The following is a 6,000-nucleotide window of genomic DNA, read 5'->3' on the forward strand; positions in this document are numbered from 1 at the left end:
ATAAGCTGGGTTCACAAAATACATATTATATTATGGTATTGAGGCATGTTGTTTGGGAATTTAAAGTGCATTAATATAAAAGGCACTTAGAAATATTCAAGGATTTTTATAAAAGGGATGTAAAATAAAAGTGACAGATAAGCAAGAGAGGAAGGAAGTCAAATGTATGTAAGATAAAGAAGAGAGAATGAAGGAAGATGAAAAATGTTGAGATAGTAATGAATTAGTGTAATAGACAAAATATACAATGGTATGAAAGTAGAGGACGGTAGGTTAAAGGCAGAATATAGTAGGAAGGGATAGCTAAGAAGCTAATAGGGTAATATAGGTAGTGAGGATCTGAATATTAGAGTTTGGAAGAATGGAATGGAAAGTATATGTATATATCAAATACTGTATAATAATAATAATAATAATAATAATAATAATAATAATAATAATAATAATGTGTTGGTTGGTTTTGTTTGTGTTTGGTTTTGTTATAAAACTTAATAAAAAATAAAAATTAATAAAAAAGAATACCATTCTGAGAAGAACAGCATGCTTGACCACCAAACTCTGTCACTTTGTGGTGGTCACACTTCGTCCTCTGTTCCCTTATCTGTTGGAGTTCCCCAGGGCTCTGTTCTGGGTCCCTTCTGTTTTCTCTCTACGCACTGTCCTTAGGTAAACTCATTAGCTCTTTTGGTTTTTCCTACCATCTGTACGCCGATGACACCCAGTTGTATCTTTTCACCCCTGACCTTTCTCCAAGGCTTGAACAGCAAGTTTCGTCTTGTCTCACAGCTGTCTCGCAGTGGATGCGCCATCGGCGTTTGAAGCTCAACATGTCCAAGAAGGAGCTTCCTGTCTTTCCTCCTAAGTCTACCCTTCAACACTCCTTTTCTGTCTCTGTGAACAACACTTCTATTCAACCAGTCCAGCAAGCCCGCAGTCTTGGTTTTATCTTTGACTCTTCTCTGTCGTGTATCCCTCAGATCCAGACCACAGCTAAGGCTTGTAGATTCTTTTTATACAATATTGCCAAAATCTGACCGTATCTCTCTGCCTCTACTGCCAAGATTTTGGTCTATGCCCTAGTGGTCTCACGACTTGATTACTGTAACATCCTCCTGGCTGGGCTTCCTCTTTCTCACGTCCGCCCTTTAATTTCTGTCCAGCATTCAGCTGCACGCATTATCGCATCCACACACCGCTCTGACAATATTTCTCCTTTGTTGGCATCCCTTCACTGCCTCCCTCTCCCTTTCCGTATTCAGTACAAGCTCCTGCTGTTGACGTTTAAAGCCCTCCATGGGCTGGCCCCCCCTTATTTATCAGACCTTCTTTCTCCTCACCTTCCCACTCGGGCCCTCCATTCTGGTAGTCAAAGTCAGCTGTCCCAGCCCAGGATTTCCTCTGCCCCATCTAGGATTCGCCCCTTTTCACTTGCTGCCCCTCACTCCTGGAACCTTCTTCCCTCGCGAGCAAGGGCCATCACTTCTTTAACCAGCTTCAAAATGGAGTTGAAGACCATCCTGTTCAGAGAAGTGTTCCTAGACATTGCGTGATTGTCACTTGCCATCTGATGTTCTTTTTGTTGCCTGTTTTATTGAACCATTTCCTGTATTGCTATCTGTTTTATTTGTATTATCCTATCATTTCTTAGATTGTACACCATAGGCAGGTTTACTCTTTTATATTTGTTGTTTTTATGTACAGTGCTGCGCAAATCTACAGTGCTATATAAATAATAATAATCATCATCATCATCATCATCATCATCATCATCCAAGGAAACTAATAGGTATTAGAAAGACTCGTATCGCCTTGCAATTATTTGAAAACACAATTTGCATCTTTCTGCATCCCATTACAGTCTATCTCACTCCTGCAGTTTTGCAACAGTGTTTACATTTAAAGGTTTTAATATCCCTCCATTGGTTCAGCTGAAGCAGTGGATTGATATACCTAAAAAGTCATGTTAAAGCAAATCAGTTAGTCTCAAAAGTGCGGGTAGATTTTGTTCTTCCCTCTTCAACATAACTCTAGTGCAGCATAACTCTGACATAGCTATGCTGTTGTAAATGTATGCTTTGCAACTGCTGAAGAGGATCTCAGCCTCTGGTTAAATTTTTGACTAAGGACCAAGTTACATGCTAGGTTTAAAGCAGGTAAGCATTTAATATCCACACTCTTTAATTAGCACATTACAATAAGGGCCATGAGGTGGCATCTGAGAAGGATTGCAGTCAAAGTGCATGGAGACAGTGTCACAGTCCTTGAAAAAATCCCCCCGCCATACACATTGCTTTTAGCCCCAGGAATAAAGCTCTCATTGGTGCCACTGGAAGCTCCCATCCAGGGCTAATGAAGCTTCAAGGTGGATTTCTTTGGCAGGACTAATGTCTTGTGGAAAGGGTTGACCCTCATATATGATGTGGTCTTGAATCTGCTCAGTCATTCATTTACTCAGTTTATATTTAAAGCAGTGAGGTGAGGGAAGGTGTGGCCTGTGGACCACACACAGGGCCCCATTATGTGACCTCTGAAGCCTCCCCAAGTCCCCAGACCTGCCCCCAGAAATTTTTAATGTTTCCATGTGATTTTTGTTTCATCTCAATCCCCACCCAATGGCTTAAAAACATCAGAAATCATAGCAGTTGGCATCTGCACAACCTCACCAAGCCTTCCACATATTTACAACAGCAGACCTCCCCCCTCTCCAAATAATCTCATGAAAAATCAAATGAGATATGATGTGACATTGCTTCTGGTCATTTTAGGTATGCCAGTCCAACCCCCCAGTTGGGACATGGGGATGGCAGTGCCCACTGCACCTCTGTGGATGCTTACCCATGACTTAATGGATCAGAAACATTCATGCTAAATGACTTTTGGGCTTTGATAATCTAGATATTTTGCATGCCATCTCCCAGAAGACCCAGTCAAGGATTCTGGGAGATTATGTCCAAAGTATCTGGAGGACCAAAGGCTGAGAAACACTGACTTTAATTTGGCCCATGTAATTTGGCCCTAACAGAGATAGGTAGCCCTTGGTTTTGTTACACTTAGGAGAGTATTGCATGGGCCAGGAAAGACAATACTGAAGTGGGTCTTCCTATTGGAATATGGAAACACTTTGTGAAATGAATCTTCCAAGGGGACATTTCCAGTATTCTCAAGCAACACATAAAATTCTGCTCTTTGTAACCCAAAATACAGCACTGTAATATCGAAAATCCACAAAATAGTGATGCTGGTTTATTAGGACAACCTGAAAGCACATATTTTGTGACAGAGGGAGGACTTCTGGTGGCCCAAAGGTAGTAATAGGATGCTTTGTTAAATTTGAAATTGTAGAAATAACATAATTAAATACAGACTGTAATTTAAATTAATGTTGCTGGGTTTACTTCCTAATATACATTTGCTGTGTTTGCATCGATTCCCATTCCCTTACCTCCACCCTGTTGCAGGCATCTTCCAAACCCCACTGACCTCCTGTTACCTTTTAAACTAGATTAAAGGGGTTGGCAGTGACACCAAAGCCCTTTCATGACTGCAAATCCTGTTACCTGCTCTGGGCTTTTAATTGGCTGTAGATTTAAGTTGTCTTTGGTGTTCCTGATCCATTTATCATTCAACATAGGCACTACCAGCATGTTATTTGCATACAAGGCAGTTTTTCTTTTCCGCTATGAACTTGTAATCCCCCAGCTTATTCCAACCTGAGAAGTACCCTGGTTCCACTTCCATCCTAGGGATGAATGCAGGAGCAATAATTGCTCTTTCCTAGTTCTGCATATCTTAATTGCTTGGATCATAAGATGGCTTTCATTCCTCAGACTTTCTATTGCTTTTCTGTATTGCTTGCTTGGTCATTTCATATTATCAATGGCTTATTAGTAAGAGCCAGCCTGGTATAGTGGTTCAACTTTGACTCTGGAGACCAGGGTTCGAATCCTGATCGGTCATGGAAACCTACTGGATGACCTTGGGAAAGTCACATTCTCTTAGCCTCAAGGAAGACAATGGTGGCTTCCCTCAGAACCAATCTTGCCAAGAAAATTCTGTGATAGGATTGTCTTGGAGATGCCATAAATCAGAAATAACTTGAAGGCACACAACAACAGCTTATTAGTAGAGAGGGTGAGATCAACATGGCTTGCTAGTTCAAAATTGCTAAATTTAGGTTGCAGAAAGTTTATGGTTTTGGAAGCATTTATTCCAAAGGCGTCTAAATATATATTTTTGCCACCCTACTCTAGTGTATGATCTGTTCCTAAGAATATTTGCATACCTTGCAGAACATGAATGGCACCCAGCTGCATTCAGAGGAAAACTGACTGAAATTCAGTATCATCTTTGTCATCTGAAGAACAATGGATCCTTTTTTTAAAAAAAAATCATGTTTTTAAAATGGAAACTTCTAGCTCCCTGGTAGCATAAAAAGGTCAGTCATTGCACCTCTCTCTCTCTCTCCTCTCTCTGGCTTTGCTTCATGAACGAAGATTCAGGAAGGACTCATCCTATGCTTTGTACAAGCACGTTGGTGACTAAAAAGGCCAATCCGGGACAAACAGGTCCAGTTGCAGAAAGCACAGCGGAAAGTCTCTTTGGGTGATGTTTCCGGGTTGCGGTTCTTTCTGCGTTGTTGTTTCTCTTTGAGACTCGTTTGGCGGGAGCTTTCGGAAAAAGCTGCAGCATCATGGATAGTGAGTCTCCATGCCTCCCGATGTGAGGCCAGGGCAGACCATTGTTGGTGATCAATTTGGCTGAGCCTGAGATGTTGTTTCAGGGAGTCCTTGTATCTCTTCTTTGGGGCACCCCTCTTATGCTGACCCGTGGCGAGTTCACCGTAGAATACTATTTTTGGGAGGCGATGGTCCTACATCCTAGAAACGCGTCCTGCCCAGCACAGCTGCACCCTCAATAGCATGGCCTCAAATGCTGGTGATTATTATTATTATTATTATTATTATTATTATTATTACTACTATCCCTGCTTGCTCAAGGACAGCAACATTTGTCACATAGTCAGTCCAGTGTATATTTAGAATTGTGCGTAAACAGCGCTGATGAAAGCATTCAAGGAGTCGTAGGTGTTGGCGATAGGTGAACCATGTTTCAGACCCATAGAGGAGAATAGACAGTACAATGGCTCTATACACACTGATTTTTGTGCTTCACCTCAAGTGTTTGTTACTCCAGACTCTTTTGTGAAGCCTTCCGAATGCACTATATGCCTTTGCTAATCTGTGATCGATCTCTTTATCAATCTTGGCATCTGAGGAGATGATGCTTCCCAAGTAGGTGAACTGCTGGACGGACTTAAGCACAGATGTGTCTACAGTGATGTGGGGATGGTAGTGTTCTTCCTGAGGTGCTGGTTGGTAGAGGACTTCCGTTTTCTTCAGGCGGACTTCCAGCCCAAAGAGCTCTGCAGCAGTAGCAAAGCAAGATGTTAGGCGCTGCAGAGCTGCTTCCGTTTGGGCAACGAGGGCAGCATCATCAGCAAAAAGCAGCTCACGGACTAGATAGTTTAGTGCGGGCCCTCAGGTGGCTTAAGTTAAACAGGCTACCATCAGTACGGTAGCGTATATAAATGCCTTCTTCTTCTTCGAGATCTGCCGTAGCCCTTTGGAGCATCATGCTGAAGAAGATTGTAAATAGAGTTGGAGCGAGAACACAACCTTGTTTCACACCATTAGTTATTAGAAAGGGCTCTGAGAGAGCATCGCCATATCTGACTTGACCTTGCTGGCCTTCATGTAGCAGGATGATCATTTTGAGGAATTTGGGGGGGCATCCTAGTCGTTCCAGGATCTGCCACAGACCTTTTCTACTCATAGTGTCAAAGGCTTTGGTGAGGTCAACAAATGTTACATAGAGTCCTTTGGTCTGCTCTCTACATTTCTCTTGCAGTTGTCTAAGGGCAAATACCATGTCTGTAGTGCTCCTATTAGCTCTAAAGCCACATTGGCTTTCAGGGAGAAGCTCTTCTGCAATAGCAGGGAC

This window comes from Sceloporus undulatus, chromosome 1 (assembly GCF_019175285.1).
Source record: "Sceloporus undulatus isolate JIND9_A2432 ecotype Alabama chromosome 1, SceUnd_v1.1, whole genome shotgun sequence".
Taxonomy (NCBI): Eukaryota; Metazoa; Chordata; class Lepidosauria; order Squamata; family Phrynosomatidae; genus Sceloporus; species Sceloporus undulatus.